This window comes from Hippocampus comes, unplaced genomic scaffold, assembly GCF_001891065.2.
Source record: "Hippocampus comes isolate QL1 unplaced genomic scaffold, H_comes_QL1_v1.1 scaffold177, whole genome shotgun sequence".
Classification (NCBI taxonomy): domain Eukaryota; kingdom Metazoa; phylum Chordata; class Actinopteri; order Syngnathiformes; family Syngnathidae; genus Hippocampus; species Hippocampus comes.
In genome coordinates this window covers 939,489-957,139 of record NW_017806158.1, presented here as the reverse complement: position 1 = coordinate 957,139, position 17,651 = coordinate 939,489, and the positions used below count along the sequence as shown (strand labels likewise).

General features: G+C 41.5%; 1 protein-coding gene across 10 annotated transcripts in view; it reads left to right on the top strand.

The window, feature by feature from the left end:
- auts2a (activator of transcription and developmental regulator AUTS2 a) overlaps positions 1-17,651 on the top strand; it is a 318,606-nt gene that overhangs the window by 131,196 nt on the left and 169,759 nt on the right. The window lies entirely within an intron of this gene.

The window sequence follows — 17,651 nt, the reverse complement described above, 5'->3', positions numbered from 1 at the left end:
CGCTCATCTGATTCCGTCAGGAAAAAGGAGAAAAAGCACCACAGTGTCTTGGGAATAGTTGTGCCTGGAAATGGTAATTTGCCAGCACAGGCAAATCCTGGGAGAGCAGGGAAGATGAAGAGTAGACAGATTCTGCCTACTTTATTTATTAAATTTGATAACCGGTACAGGTCTCCAGAGAGCCAAAAACATTCTGCTGCATGTCATTTCGAAATAGGAGGAAATATGGTGAAGATCGCTCAAAGTCAGCCTTCCCATCACTCGTCAAGCGTAATTGCGGGCATCTGTTCCATAAGCTTCATTTTTGTAATGCTATGTTTGTCTTCAAATAGCCTGAAACGCTGACCCTCTCGTATGTTTGCTGTGATGTTTTTAACCCCCTTAAGGTTGTTAGTTTGTTTTTGTTTGCTTGTTTTGTTTTGCTGTTAATGGGAGAGGCCCCACACACGATAATGGAATTTGCTTCCTGCTCTTATGTTGTGAATGTACTCAAAATGACCCGACAGCACAACGCACTGTAGCGATAATGGTGGTAATTATTTAATTTTACTGGTTGCACTACACTCAATCGCCAGTAGAGGCATCAAAAGACTTAAACAGACAAAAAAAACCCTCTGTAAATTCAAATTCCTGAAGAACGCTGCTACAATCCAAGACTTTTGTTTTCGCTTTTGAAGCTTAAAGGATAAACTTTTTTTACTTCAACATACACACAGTACACAATGAAGTTTTATGAGGTCAACAATAATTCTCGAAATTCCCATAGGAATTGGGAGGCATACGTCATAAGAAGCCTGCCTAACTATGGTGGAAAGATGAGCAAATAATAAGAATATAATTAGAATTAAAATGAAAAAATATATAAAAGCAATTGAAAATGGATGATGGAAATTTTCAGCCATAATCATCTGATTTAAAATGAGTCAACACTTGAAATGTATCAGTCTGTGTGGAAAAAATGTTTTGCATGACACAAGTTTCACTTTTTGAAGATTATTAGTAAAATAAATCAACTTTTTCATGATTGTCAAATTTTTTGACGAAATTGACACACCCCACACGGCAGTTTAATCGCTTATCTTGACCTCATGTGGGCCTTCGGTGACTTTGATGCTCAAATTTGGCTCATTTTTTCCAACACCTCCCAGGCGTTTAATACATTTATCTGAATGGAGTTCGAATAGTGTGAGTTGTTTTTTTAATTCATTAGAAGCATTAGTAGACAAAAAGCAACTTCTGTACATCATCTCCACGTATGTGCCAAATGAGCCACCTCACAGCTGGCCTTGTTGGTTAAGTGGAAGTAAACTAATTGATTTGCTGACAGGATCTGTTTGGTCTCCGGCAGGCGAAGGGGGTCCCCGACAGGTCCCTCAGGCTATTATTTAATACAGCTGTGTTTCCTGTCTTCGTCCAGGAAAAGCCCCCTTGCCCTCTCAGACTTAGCGCAGCTCCTGTGAGACACTTCACACAACTTTGAAGGGTGCTGGGGTGGAGGGGGAAGAGAACTATTGCCACGAAGCAACACTTGAGTTGTGTGACTTTGTGATCCACACATCACACTGCTCTGGTATATCATTTGTTCTCTTGGCTCATGTGCATCAGAGCTCCTGGCAAGGTGATAGTCTTCAGGGTCAAGCTGTAAAGGAAAGTGACCTGAGGAGATAAGATGTACTCCGGTGGGGGCAAGCGGGATGTCGTGTGTGTGTGTGTGTGTGTGTGTGTGTGTGTGTGTGTGTGTGTGTGTGTGTGTGTGTGTGTGTGTGTGTGTGTGTGTTTTGGGGGATGCTGAAATTCCTAGATTTGCCGTGCATTGTATCCATGCTTCAATTCCACTTTTGGTTGGTATCAATAGATGGCATTGCTTCACTATTGTGGTGCATACTCGCTTCGGCTCAATGTACTTGGTCTTTTTTTGGGGTGTGGGGGGTAAAACATACTGAGTTGCTACCCTATGAGTGACATCAAACCCTGCTGGGCGTGCATTGATATCAAACCCTGCTGGGCGTACATTGGATGAGCACATTGGTCATTGATTCTTTCTTTTATAATTTGATGAAACATGCTGGAATGGCTAGAAATGGCAAAAAAAAAAAAAATCCGCGCGGTAACATGACAGTAAACCCTGTTACTTTGCTATAGATTGTTAGAAAGCTTAGCTTGTTCTCCATTTGCAATCTCTTCATGCATTTGTGATTATGGACCATTTTCAACACAAGGGTCTATTATCATTTGCATATGCGATCCCACCACAAGCGTGAACTATGGCAAAATGTTGACTTACCGGTAATTTCTTCATTACTTCAATATCATATTTGGCAGCATAGGAAGTGATTGACACACGGTCGGCACTCACTAGTAGCTGGAGCGCTTAATCCCTCCTGCTGAATCCTCTAAGCCTCTTAATTCTTTAAAATATGGAAGCCCATATAGTTTTGTAATTACAAAAACATAATTTAGTCCACGGAGCATGACAATTCAATTTGTTGATTGCACCCACCCCTTAGCCTCTTCTCCCTTTTGTCTTTTTCGGAAAGAAAGGCAAAGAAAAATAATCGTGCCAAATGTATTAATTCAACATGATGAATCATGTATTCAAGTCAGTGGAGTGAATAATTAAAATTAGCTGATAAAACTTTCAGCAGAATTACTTTGCCGAAATTGCTGAACAGATGTGTCACTTTAATGAAAATCCACAGCCAAGCTCCCTTTCCTCTTCCACTCTGTCGGATGAAAATATTATTCCCAGGGCACATTCTTAATTCGGTAGTAAATACACTCGGAGCCATCTCTGGATGGGTGGGTGGGAGCGAGTCCATAGAGGAATAGCAGCTTGCCACACTTACTAACTTGATTCCTCCCTTTGCAAGCAGGAATAGTTAACTGCAGCATTTCTCAACACTCCATTGTTGCAGCCAGTCCCATCGAGGACTTATTAAAACGCAATCATATCTCTATTCAAACGGAGGCAACAACCATTAGAATTCCAGATGATCTAAAACACCTTAAGCCCTCATCTGTGGTGAATGATTTGGCGTTTTGACAAGGGAATTTCATTTGCAACGTTCAAAGATGAGAATCGAAGTAGATGCGGGTCCTCTGAGGCTCTCACCTTCATTCTCATTTGCCACTCACTTCCATCCATCTATTATCTGATCCGCTTTATCCTCACTAGGGTCATGGAGCATATCCCAGCCGTCTTCGGGCAGTAGGCGGGGGTACACCAAGAACCGGTTGCCAGCCAATCGCAGGGCACACACTCACACTCACACCTAAGGACAATTTTGAGTGTTCAATCAGCCTGTCATGCATGTTTTTGGAATGTGGGAGGAAACCGGAGTACCCGGAGAAAACTCACACAGGCACGAGGAGAACATGCAAACTCCACACAGGGAGGCCGGAGCTCAATCGAACCCACGACCTCTGCTCTTTGAGGTAGACGAGCTAACCATTCGACCACCGGGCCGCCCTCATGCAAATTATGAAACCCTAAAATACGGAAAATGTAACGCGAGGACGCATCGACCGCCTTTTCGCAGTCCTTAATTAAGTGGCCAACCTAAATGTTCGCTGTTTGAAGTCACCACAAATGTTTGAAAAAAAAAATGGAGTGAACTCGAAATGTCTAGGCAAAAAACAAAGTTTGCACATATTTGAAGTTTCGCATATTTTCAACAAATCAGTTGACAGAACAAATTGTCCCTTGGGATTTTCCCCCGATTTTAACATCAAAATATCAACAAATCACCAAATTGTTGGGGAGCAATCAACTTGCTTTCTTTGCCCATGCTAACACTGTTGCGTTTTCAATAATATGTATTTTAAAGTTGTTCCAACTCAAATGACTGTTTTAGCCCCCCCGAAAATGCAGGTTGTTTGCTTTTGTGAGTAATCTTGAAGAATGCCGTCATTTTGCATGGGATTGACCGACCTTACAATACCTAGCTTAAAGCTTAAAACCAGAAGTCCGTGTCACGGCTGTTGTCAGTCACTTTTACTAGTATCTGTAATCCAAATACTATGCCATTGAATCAAAAATTTTAATAGATTTTGCATGTGTTCCTTCATGCAAATAAGAATTTTACAGTGACTACAAAGGCAGGCGCCACAGACGTTCCTGTTCATATGATAAGACACCTAAAAAAAAGATTTCTGTACCCACCTTACAGCTTTTTGGAAGCATTAAATGTACCAGTTATAATGCTTAGCATACAACATGAAACTACCTTACTGTGCAAATTTCTGTATTCTCGGGGGCTTCTCGTGCTACTGATCTTTCCGCATGGTACTGCATCATCCGTTTTCTGGTTGCAAGTGGTCATACTGAATCCTAATTCTTTACTCTGGTTAGCAGAGTGCCCGAGAGACTTCCGATAATGAGCTCGGAGGTTAAAAATGGAGAGTGCCGGTCCCAGAAGGTTGTGTTCCGTTATGGATGGAGGGAAACAACCCCCCGGAGATCTAGTTAGGGCCAAACCTTTGGCAGAATGCATATTATTCTCCTATTTGAAAGGAAAATGTTGCCACTTTGATTTGTGGCTATAATTGGACCTCCACCTACGAGGATTAGGAGGATGAAAACACTGTTTTTGTCCCATCAAAATGAGATCGGTCTTCAGAAGGTCAATAAGTCACTGAGTTAAATGACTTTAATAGGGAATACAGTGTATTATGCTTTGTACTATAAGGCTGAATAGCATAAATATCATATTAGATGAAGCTGGACCTCCAAGTGAGCGGTACAAAAACGAAGCAGATGCCTCTTGGCGATGGACTGGACCCGCCTCTTTTAACAGCTGGCCAAATCATTTGTTTTGTCAACAAGTTATTTGAATTTTGGCATCAAAGTGACCAACAATCGGGATCAAAACCCCACAGATCAAATGGAGTGTCACATCCACGATTTAGGATGTATTGTTTGTGTCCTGGGAAGCAGAAAATTAAAGCCATCCTCAAGCTTGATTTCAAGTCCGCAGAATGGAAAAAAGATCATGTGGCAGGCCTGGAACCACTTGGTGGGGTGTCATCTAGGGCAGGGGTCCCCAACCTTTTTTGCCCCACGGACCGGTTAAAGTCAGACAATATTTTCAGGGACCGGCATTTAAGGTGTGGCGAATTAATACAACAAAATAATATGGTATGAGCTGCATGAAAACTGTGGTGTTTTCGAAATATAATAATAAACACAAGTAGCGTGTAATCTGGTCGCAACACTCTTATCGCTCTGGTAATGTTTAATGCCTTCAAAATACGATACAACGCAAATTCAAAGTGCATGAAATTGACGACTCACCACAGCCCCGAGCTTGATTTTCTGCAATCAGACAGTCCCATCTCGGGGTAATAGGAGACAATGACACCTCAAGTGTGTGGTTTATGTCCAGTCTACTTCGTAATTTTGTTTTAGTCGCCGTTGCTGCAGAAACTCCCCACTTCACACAGGTAGGATGTCGGAAATAGCAACAGTGCTATTGTGGCGATCTCAGAGTATTCAGCCATAACTTTTTTTTTTCGGTAATTTTTCAAAATAAAACATCTTTCGTGTTCCGAAATAAATAAAACAGAAATAAGGCAAGTTCTTTCTGTGCGGCCCGGTACCAAATGCCCTGCGGACCGGTACCGGTCCGCGGACCGGCGGTTGGGGACCCCTGATCTAGGGCGACCAATAACAGCAGTGAAGACGCTGATGGGCTCAATGCATGCCCATATGCGACAAGAGCTGTGATGATAATGATGATGATGACATTGTTTAGTTTTAATTCCAATATGCTGTGTGTTTATAGTTTCTACGCATGTCTTACTCTAGGCGGCCCGGTAGTCAACTGGTTAGCACGTCGACTTCACGGTGCAGAGGTACCAGGTTCGATTCCAGCTCCGGCCTCCCTGTGTGGAGTTTGCATGTTCTCCCCGGGCCTGCGTGGGTTTTCTCCGGGTACTCCAGTTTCCTCCCACATTCCAAAATCTTGCATGATTGACCAATCTAAATTGTCCCTAGGTGTGAGTGGAAGCGCAAATGCTTGTTTGTCTCTGTGTGCCCTGCGACTGGCTGGCAACCAGTTCAGGGTGTCACCCGCCTACTGCCCGAAGACCTTTGGGATAGGCTCCAGCACGCCCCGCGACCCTTGTGAGGATAAGAGAATTGGAAAATGGATGGATGGATAGTCTTAGCTCTGGTATCTCGAGCCTTTTTGGCTGTGATACGACAACTCTTAATAGAGAAGAGGAAGGTATCATTGAAGGGCACATCATGGACTCTCAACCCACTTTCAACTCCCCGTGCAAACAGTAAGTTGAGAAGTTCTTCCTTGACTCATACATCTAATATCAGTCCAGCTGGAAGTCGTGAAAAATGTGTCCAGATGTATGCTCTTTTAGCAAGAGGCGGTCTCCACAGTCTTTTGGGTCCACAACAGTGTGGAAAATCATAATGGAAAAAAAATAAAAAGAGCTCTCGACCTGAATTTCATTGCTTTGGTGACAATGAGAAAGATAAGTGGTTGTGACAGTTGTGAATGATGCCCCACTATGGGCCCATGAGCTGTGCTGTGGCTAAATTGACACCATTGTCAAACACACTTTGCACAACGCCGAAAACCCCGCCCCCCCGTGAGCCATCTAATGTGACAAAAGGGAACCCTAATTCTTCATTAACTCCCAGGAAAATGAGCTTTGGTTCATGTCGTTTTCTCTTGGCTGGCTGTTTTGAAGATTCTAATAACCGAGCTTTTACAGTTGACTTAGTTATGCCTCCCCCGCTCCACCACCAATGTCCTCAGTCCCCTCGTCTCCTTCACACCGACTATGAAACCTAGTCATGCTTAGAGTCAGACTTATTGCCATGATTATCTTTAATGACTTTGAAATGTATTGGCCTTGTTAATAAGTGACAAATTTCTCTAATTAGGCTTTACGCTCCCCAAAGAATTTCCCATTACGGAGACAAAAGACGAGCGTGAAGCATAAGATGCTTTCAGGCAAGGTGTGGGGGTGGTTAAAGTGTTCCGGGCAAAATAAATTGTTGCCCATCTGGTCGAGGATTTGCACTACATCACAGCCCCAGCACCCATTTTAATATCACACTCCTTCCCCAGGCCCCAGTCGCCCATCTCGAAAAAGGACCGTTTCACTTTGACATCATAGCTGTCAACGGATGCGCACGAGTGTGAGGCAAGCAAGCAGGCCTGGCCGCTCGGTAATGGGACATGAGCACCAGGGAGGTGTGTAATACGATCAGGAGTTACTGTCACACAGAACTAATGTACACGTCGCCGGCTGACATGTTGAGGTCGCACCGAGGCCATTTGGGTACGTTTTATGCGGCGTGAGAGGGCGCTTAAGTCAGTTGCCGGCACTGAATATTGACCTTTTCTAAAAAATAAATAAAAAAATAAAAACGTATATCACTTTAAAGCTTTTATATGTGTTGGTAGAATCAATATGAGCAAATATTGGTGTGTGTACGGAATGTTTAAATACGGAATGTCAAACGAAAGTTTCTCTGGATATGATCCCGGTTGAACATTTGGTCACAATTTGAATCGTCACATTTAATGTGTACCGACTTAATTAGGGACTTCCACTCAAATAGACCCCATGTCTCAATCGACAGCTGCGTCATCCACTTAAAATAAATAAATAAACGATCCAAATCGACGCTGCCTTTTTTCCACCCCTCCAGGGAAAAAAGCAATTGACTTTAATTACCTCAGTTCACAGAGCCCATTGTTCCTCCACAGACATTCGAGTTAACTGCTGATTTCGCTGCCCATTTCATTTTCGTTGCTAGCCAAAACAGCGGCACCTGTTATGGACTTAACGTGCCAAGTGTGGAGTCTCACAAACTAGCACTTGGATGTTGTAAATCGTCTGGTTTTAAAAAGGATTTTAACAGTATGTTCCATAAGGTGTTTGGGTCGCAGTGTTGGTTGCATCCCATCCAGTCTGCCTTCTTCGAGCTTGCCTTGGTTCTTGTCATTCATCTGCATTTTCTGAAACCGCAGTTTTAGTCCTCATTTTAATGTACATATAGTAGTGGTACTCCAATCGGTCGGCTACTGATTGTGATCGACCGATTTCTGAGACAAAAATACGTGATCGGCGTACTGTAGGTGGATCAATGCCTTTCATTGCCCGGTACAAAAAACAAAACAAAAAAAACAAGCACACACAGCTCGTACTTTGTAGCCTGCAGCTCGTACTAGCCTCTGTGCGTCGTAGCAACCCTTCCCCCTTCTTAACACTGAACATGTTCCAGATCAAACCAGGAACTGAATCATAATATATCAAATATATGTTTGTGCATTTGATACAAAGTCTTGTTTTTATATACTAAAGAAAGAAAATTTGGATAGAATATTTTTCTGTAATGTGATTCATCAATTAATCAAATAAGTAATAGACGGATCAATTGAACGTTAAAATAATTGTTCGTGAGCAGCTCCAAAATTGATAAAATGTGCACCTAACCGATGTGATCGAAGTCAGTATCAGCGGATCTCACGCTTGGAGGATAAGTCGCGGAATCAGAAGAATTCAACTCCGATCGGAACACCCCAAACATAGAGTGTGTGGATATTAATTTGCTGTAGTTTTGTTTGTAAATTTTTCGAAATATATCCAATTAGATTATTGTACTTTCATATCAGTATTTTATATAAATTGAATAGAAAAGATTTGCCACTAATGGATGCGCTCTCTGCATTTGAGTGCTGCTATCCGAGGAAATACGGTGTGTCAAATCCGATCAGATCAGGTTGTAATTGCTATTGATGTTCAATATCACCAATTTCCTTTCTGACCCGAAACTGAGTAAAATTCAAGCTGGTATAACCGATACCGATCCCATCACCAGTCGTTAGTGCAAGTGCACCAAATATGCCTGGTAAATTGTAACAACAGCAATGCATTTCCAGTTGTAGCTCCATTAAATAAATAGATATACTCATGCAGCTGTTTGGAGAGACATACTTTTACTTTGTGATTCATTTCACAATCATAATTATGAATAAAGATGCATGTTAATTGTGAGGGTTGACAGTGACTATGTTAGATTGTCTAAAATCGGCATAGTGTTTCAAGCCTGATTTTGAATCCACCAACTCAATGTTGACTTCCAGACTATGGCAACAAAGTGAGATGCCTCTGTACAGTCAGTATAGGATCTTTTTTTGTTTTAATGTTTTGGCACAGATTAGGGCAGACCCGGTTATAAAAGAATTAGGATTACCACTCGCAGTCTATGGACAGTGGAAACGTTTTTTTTTTTTTTTTTTTTTGACTTGATTTGTTTTGATACGCCGCAGCAACTGTGAAAGCTGGCTATCAAACATCAACAGGACGAGTGCAACAGCAGCATCTAAAATCCACTTTGGAATATAAAACCAACACTTGCACAGTGTATTCCCATCCTTTTTGTATCAAGGAAGACAACAGGTAGACATTTCCAATGCTTGTACTCGTGCGAAGACTGTTCATGTTAAGAATGCTAAATGTAAACCCGTAATAAAGATTCACATTTGGGTAACGCAATGAATGACTGAGGTAATGTAATTTACAAATAATGTGATTCTTTATGACTTTATGATGCCATTCCTGAACAAAATTAGCATTTTTTTCCTTTCATTTCATGTGGAATATACTTGCACCTATAATACAGTCCTGGATGTGTGTGTGACTCTTCATAGCAAATGGAGATTAGCTTTAAATGTCTCTGATTTATTTCTACTGCGGACCCAGCAGCTCGACTGGGCCTCCCGTAAATTTATAGCCAAACGTCACTTTTACATGATGGGTTTGTAACAAATATCTGCTGCATATTGTCAAATTAATCTTCCATTTAAAATTAATGGAGTTAGACTCCCTAGGTTCAATGTAATTTGGTGTTCACGGGCAGCCAGAACCGCAGTGTGAATACAGAATGAGTAGAGGCCAAACGACCTAATCTTCCATCACCTTGAACCTGAGAGGAGAGGACGCCTCATCCAGCAATGGCTAATGAGATTGTGCTCACCTCCTGGGAGAGCGAGAGAGGGAGAGAGAGAGAGTTAAAAAGATGGAGGAAACAAGGATAGAGGAGGAGAAGCAACGTGACAGAAAAATGGTGATATGAAGGAAGGGAATGGATGGTCGGAATGTCAAAAATAAGGATGTGTAAAAGACCGCATTGCTGCTTGTAGAGTCCCATCACGCTTTTCCCAGTATTTTTCCGCACACTATTTGCTGCTCTTCTCACCCCTGCCGTAAGACTTGGCTGATGTACTGTATATGAGAGAGCCAGGGCATGTTGAGATGAAATGAATCCTATATTATTCTTATTTCAGTGCTCTACCGGCCATGACAAAGACAGCGAACATATTTCACAGCTAAAGGATGGACCGCTCAGCAGGGGTGTCTGTCTCTCCATAATTCATAAATTGAGAAAAGGCTCCCTTGTGCAAGCCAGGTCATGTTATTGCCAAAAAAAGAGAGAGAATAGTTTTTTATTACCATGCACAGTGTCCAATACTTGAGTCCATATTGTCATCCATGGCGACTGACAAATAGAGCTTTTTTTGGCTGATCTTGTATGGAGATATGTTAGTGCGCTTCCTCAGTGCTTCATCCTGAAATATTATACGGCCATGACATCCATTACATTGGTAGCTTGTAGGGATGCAACAGAATTGTAAATACTGTGGTGTCATGGTATTGGACGCTGCCAGTGTACGAGTGGTCCCCAGCCACCCGTCCGATACTTGTTCTTTTTTTTTTTTGTTTTGTTTTGTTATTTTCATCAATCAATATACATCATCACCAAAACCTCATATGCACATTTTGCTTAAATAATCATTCAATTTAGCTCTAAATTGACCATTATGTTTATTTGACTTCTTATTGATATACTGTGTGTATGTGTATATATATATATATATATATATATATATAGAGAGAGAGAGAGAGAGAGAGAGAGAGAGAGAGAGAGAGAGAGAGAGAGAGAGAGAGAGAGAGAGACTTTTTTTTTTAGGAGTTAGCATTCAAGGCAATTTATCCTCACAATAGATTTTTTAAAATTCTTTTTTACTGTTCCACACTAATATCATACTGTTGGCCTTAATACCTTCCACATATCGTACCACGATATTTTGATACGATTGCATCCAAATTGTCTTATATTTTTAAAGTGACAGCTTCACATGGTTCTACTCTGATTATCACAACACAATCCAGTGGAATCTCAAAACCTGAAAAAAAAATCTGTTTTGGGATGCTGGTTGACCTCAGATTATTTGAATAGTAATATAGGTGCAACTGACCTACCAACCATCCATCCATTTTCTGATCCGCCTTATCCTCATTAGGGTCGCAGGCATGCTGGAGCCTACCCCAGCCATCTTCGGGCAGTAGGCGGGACACACCCAGAACTGGTTGCCAGCCAATCGCAGGACACACAGTGACGAACAACCATTCGCGCTCACATTAACACCTAGGGACAATTTAGAGCGTTCCATTAATCTGCCACGCATGATTTTGGAATGTGGGAGGAAACCCGAAGTACCTGGAGAAAACCCACACAGGCACAGGGAGAACATGCAAACTCCACACAGGAAGGCCGGAGCCAGAATCAAACCTTTTACCGCTGCACTGTGAGGCCAACGTGCTAACCACTCTACCACCGTGCCACCACAACTGACCTACCAATGCATATTCTGTCACTGTTATAAACTATCACGAGCCACGCTAATCCAGTACTTTAGTCGTAATTTCAGTCAGTATTTGTATGAAAAGCACTTTTAGCCCATAGTCAACACCAAAATAAAAAGCAGGAAATATGTCACTTAACTGATCATTCCAAATTGGGCATTGTGACATGTTCTACGGGAGCCGTGCAAACTAGTCCATTATGTGCTAATCAGGAACCTTGAAATATCATAAACTAAGGACACGCTGCACCGTCTCCCCTCCCATGTCCAATTTGTGCCCATCGCTACTGTCTGGTAGTAGACAATAAAATAACAGCTACATAATGTGCCGTCGTTTGATGCTAACTAAATTTGCCAAAGCTGTTGAGCTCCAATGAAATCATGACAAAAGTAAACTTCATGATCATTTGTTCGCGTGGTTGACTGAAAGCAATTATTTCTAATATATGCACAGTCTCCTCCACATTGACACACTTCACTTACTTCAGATTAAATCCATTTCTGGGCTAATGTCCTCACTGTTTACCTGCTTCTGCTCCAGTTTTTTTATTTTTTTTAATCACTTGGGTAATGATGCACTTATATTAGTATTAATCCCCATTCAACCCTAAATGCATTTTCATGAGTTCATTGATTAACTTTTTCCGTTAATGTCCCTCCCGTTCCCTTGCACCCTCAGGCAATTTGTCAGTCCAATCCCATGGCTTGTTTCTAATTTTTGTTGGCTGCTACGTACTAATTTACACACCTACACACTCATTCATTTGTTCATTCATTCATTGATTATATTGATCCCGTGCTCACGTTCTTCTCTCTGGAACATTTAATCGATGCACCCATCTGTTGTTCCGTGTGTTTTTATACTTACCAGAAAGATGCCTTTCCTTATATAAAATAAATAAATAAAAAATCCGATACGGTCGGGTTATCGTTCATTCTGAAAGGTCATATTTTTGTGTGCTACTACGGCACCTCATTTTAATGTCAGAGCTGTTAATGAAACCCGGGATGGCCATCCGTGTTTGCCATCTCACTCAGTCATGCGCCAGTGTGCCTCTCGGCAGTCATTTGGCTTGGATTCATCCCAATTTGAGCAACGAACTGATTCATCGTCCATCTCCGCCGGGGTTTACGGCTTAACAACTTCACCTCCCAGTGTTCAGCCTGTGAATAAGTAGTCTCTGAGTATCTTGGAGTTGTTTTTTTTTTTTGTTTTTTTCTGGGAGTGGGGGCTGGTAGTCAAGCAAAAATCTGGAAGCTACACAATACAGTGCTGTGAAAAAGTAGATGCCCTCTTTTAAATTTAGTATTCTCTCCATATCATCACTTCTACTTCTAAATTTAAATAGTCTCCTGTCATCTTTCCTCTCTTTTCTGACACTCTTTGCAGTCGATGTGACATTCACTTTGATCAATCGCAAGGTGCTTGTAACTGTGAAATTTCCTAAGCTCCGCCATGTTCATGAGCTTCCACATTCTATGATACACTGTGATCTCATCCAAAAGGGACCAAATCTGCTGGCCATAGTTCATGGATTTTTTTCCCCAGCTTTATGACCACATCAGTGCTGTGTAAGACTTTTCACCAAATGAACACACATAGACGAACAATCATTTGCGCTCATACTGACACCTAGGGACAATTAATGTTCAATCAGCCTGCCATGCATGTTTTTCGAATGTGGGAGGAAACCGGAGTACCCGGAGAAAACCCACGCAGGCCCTGGTAGAACCTGCAAACTCCACACAGGGAAGCCGGAGCTGGAATTGAACCGCGTACCTCTGCACGGTGAGGTCGACGCGCTAACCACTGTACCACCGCCCCACACATTCCAATTAAAAAAAATAAATAAATAAATTGGGTTCCTGCTGACACATTTCAACATCAATGGCGCTCAAAGAGCTACCACAATATGAAGGCTCATCCACCCCTACACACCTGCCCAGCGCCTCAGGTCTGCGGACCAGACATTATTGGAAGTACCAAGAACTAAACTGAGGCTCAGAGGGGATCGAGCCTTTTCTGTTGCTGGTCCCTCTCTCTGGAATGACCTCCCACTGAACATTCGGCAAGCCTCGTCGCTGCCCATCTTTAAACCCCGCCTCAAAACTCACTTGTATTCTTTGGCATTTGACTCAGCGTGACTTAGATTTGTTCTTGGTTTTGCTGTTTGGTGCTTTCTACTGTCTTTGTTACCGATTTGCTTTACTGTTTGTTGTATATGTTGAATTGCTCCATGTACAGCACTTTGTATGCAGCGATGGCTGTTTGAAAGTGCTCTATAAATACAGTTGAGTTGAGAATATTACCGCTGAACACAACAAATGCAATATTGGTGTGATAAAGCTGAGAAGATTGCTCCAGTGTCACAATGACACACTTCATCCACTCTTTACCAGTATGGCTGAAAACATCTTCACACACGTAACACACTTGGCATGTGGATTTATTTGAAATAAATTTTAACGGCAAATCATCATGTTGTCAATGGTAACTGAGCAAGAAACAAATAAAGAAAAGGCATATTCCAAAGAAGCACAGAGATTTTATTTTTTTGTGGCATCTACTCGAAGATTCTCGGAATAACGTTTTCAATTGAAAATGTAACTTCAGGGAAACAAAAAAATGCATATTTCCCCTTCCTGCTCTACACCATGCGAAGCGGCTGAGACCTACTGTAGTGAACCATTGAGGTTTTGCATGACATAGCGTAGAGAATGTCTTGCACCTTGCACACCAGGCCGGGGCCTTGAAACACTGAGTCGTGACACTTTGAACCACAGGAAAAAATAGAAAAAAAAAGAAACTGATCTCCAATTGTGCACGTGCCGTATTCCAGCGTGCTTGCAAAGGCTACTTTTAGAGGGGCTTCAGTGATTTTCCTCATTTCATCCCCCTTGTTGCTGACGCATGGTCCTGTCCAGAGGAAAATACTGCAGCCTCCCTCGGTGAATAGCTCGTGGGTGACAAATAGTCCTTGCTTTCCACTCCATTTGGTCCAAGGCAGCTCACACCCTCCTTCCTTGTCTTCCTCACTTCTGTCCTCAAGCTCCCATCACATCCTGTCCCTCCTGTTTTCTCTCCAGGCGCTGACCTTTCAGATGATGCCTTTTCCCCCCTCGGCCTCCCTGGCCAGTGGCTCCCCTGGGAGCTATAATGGACTCGGTGTTAATTGCCTGTTGAAGGACAGAGGCAGTTCTGCACAGCCTGATTGCAGACTCCCTTGAGAATACAGCTGTCTATGTGATTGTTGCTCTAATGCAGCACAAGTTTAACAAAAAAATTAATTCAGCCATCATGTGCCTACACATTTGTAGGCAGAGGTGCGGCCAATCAATATAAATCAGCTGACTGGACCATGTCAGACTGTACATTTATCTTTGGGGGTTTTGTGTTTTGTGGAGACAAACTTAAAGAAGGCACAGCATACTTTTTTAATTGCGTTCATTCAAGTATTGTCGTAACGAGTTTTCACCCATTTCTGGGCCTTTTTTTTTCCCCCTTTGCCTTGCATGCAAAACAAATACAAGTGACCTTTCAAGTACTCCGCTATTAAGATGGTGGCAGTGAACTTCACAACAAAATGTGAAAGTATGGATAACTGTTATGTTTAATGGCTCTCTCAGTTAGCATCAATGGTAAAATTAAACATAAAAATAATTTAATCGTGTATCTAATCAAATCACACAACTTAATGGGAAACTCTATAGAATGGCTAAAAGTGCGCTCACCCATGAAATGTGAATTTATAATCGTAAACATTTTGAGAGCCGCTTCTGAGAAAAAAAATTGTCTCTGTGATCAAGCCGTTCATAATTTTGCCACACGGTTTCAACTTAATAAAAATAATAATCATAATAATACAAAATATCTTCAGCCGGTCGAGCTTTGACTTGTCAGCACAACCTCGAGATATAAAGTCAAATCAACTCACTTCACAAGTTACAGTTCTTCTTCAAAAAAGAGACTTTTCGCTGTTTAAAGCCACTCGTTTAATGTCAACTCAATGTGTGACACAATGTGTGACAAAACCTATTCAATTACTTTTCATTCTATTTAATTGTCAGTAATGTATGTTTTCATAAAGTACATTTTACAGGTATATTTTTCTCATTAAAAAAAAAAACCTGAAGCTGTAACCGATTAATAGAATTTCCACTCATCTCAATGGAGAAAGATGATTTGACATAAGAATGATTTAACTTACATGCATGGTCGACATGGGCGACACTTTATGTGAAATGAAAAGCAATGGTGTAGATGAGCTGTTGATAAAATGTTAGAGGGGAGCGACCAGGTTAAAACGCACCACTCTTCATCCCTGTACCTAATATTCCTCTGCCTGTAGCCCATGGCAGGACCTTGATGTCGAAAGTTTGAAGATGAATGTAGGTCCTGTTGTCCTGGCGGCCAAAGCGTGATTTCTGTCAGATAAGGGCCCCCTTTTCATCCCCCCTGCTTATCTTAGCGCTGTTATGTCACGGTGAGGCTGATTCGCATAAACAGTGATGCCTTCTAGGCAAAGCATGCCACGAGACGACCGTGCTGGGCAAGTCATTTTGACATCTTGCCGATTTGCAACTTGCTGTCAATGCGGAACTCTTCACGTGTTCTCTGAACTGAATATTCACCATGACACCCAAAATTGTTTGACCGGAGGCAGGTAGCTGATGTTAGCTAATGCTCTATCTGTGGATTTTTATCACCATGCAAATCTAAATATGCTTTACTTGATATCGATTATTTTTCGTTGAATGTTTCAATACGGCGGCAAGGTTGAAGTTGTATTCTCTCATGTAAATAGTGTCGTGCACAATGCATGGTATATGTAAAGGCTTTACTAGTTGTGCTTGGCATTAATTATCAAAATAAATAAGTAACCCCGCTCTATGTACTTTATTCTGTTGGGATTAGCCGACGAGTATCTCTTCAATTTCATTACACACTTCAAGGATCACCATTTTCTTCTTTTGGATTTGGGGAGACGCGTGTAAGAACCTTGAAAAAAAAATAATAATATTGAGTCACTTGAAGGTGCTTGGTACCTTTGATGCATGTTTTGGTTAAGTGGACATAATAAATCATTTCCATTACTCACATGACTAATTTTTTTTTAATTTAGCCGGGGATTCAATTAGCTAGTGTCTGATGGGAGACTGGGGGGAGGTAGAGAGGTCTTCACTGTTACATGCGGCAGCATAATCACATTAAGAAGCCATGAAGGGGCCCTTGTTAAGACCAAGAAATCACCTTGAGTTGGGGAAAGAATAATTTGAAATGTCGGAGACCTCCTGGGTAAACTCCAGCCAGATGTTTGGAGCCTGCTGTGCTTTCAACATAAATAGCTTTTATTAGTTTGTGGTGGAAAATCTGTTTGTTTTTTTTTAATTGAGGAAATTGAGGACTCTTTTCGGTTCTAGCTGACGTATTTTTTTCCTGACATAATCAACAATTAAAAACACATTTGATGAACGAAAGTGATAATTCGCAATTAGGTCAAACATTGTATCAGTTTATCAATACAATGTATATCGTATATTCCCAGTCCAAGGTTCAAGTGTCTGCTCCCACCTTCCTGTGTGGACTACACCAGCTTTCTCCTGCATTCCAAAAATCCTAGGTCAAGTCAAGACTCAAAATCATCAATCCAAACTATGGCATTGGGGCCAATTGCTTCCCGCGATCCATTTTTCAATGGCCGCGCCATACACTAAAAATTTGATGAAAAAAAAAAGGTGGAGGTGGACAGAGTAAGAAAGGAGGATGTAAAAAAAAAAAGAGGTGCCAATCCTATTCATAAACGGGTTCACATACTGTACAAATTACAAACAATTAATGACTAAAATAAAAACACAAATTGTCTTCAAGATACCGGTGAGTCAAGATAAATCAGTTTTAGAAGTCAAAACGGTTTCTTCCATACTCTGTCGTGCCAAGGTCCGATTTACAAACATATCACATTAATTACATTC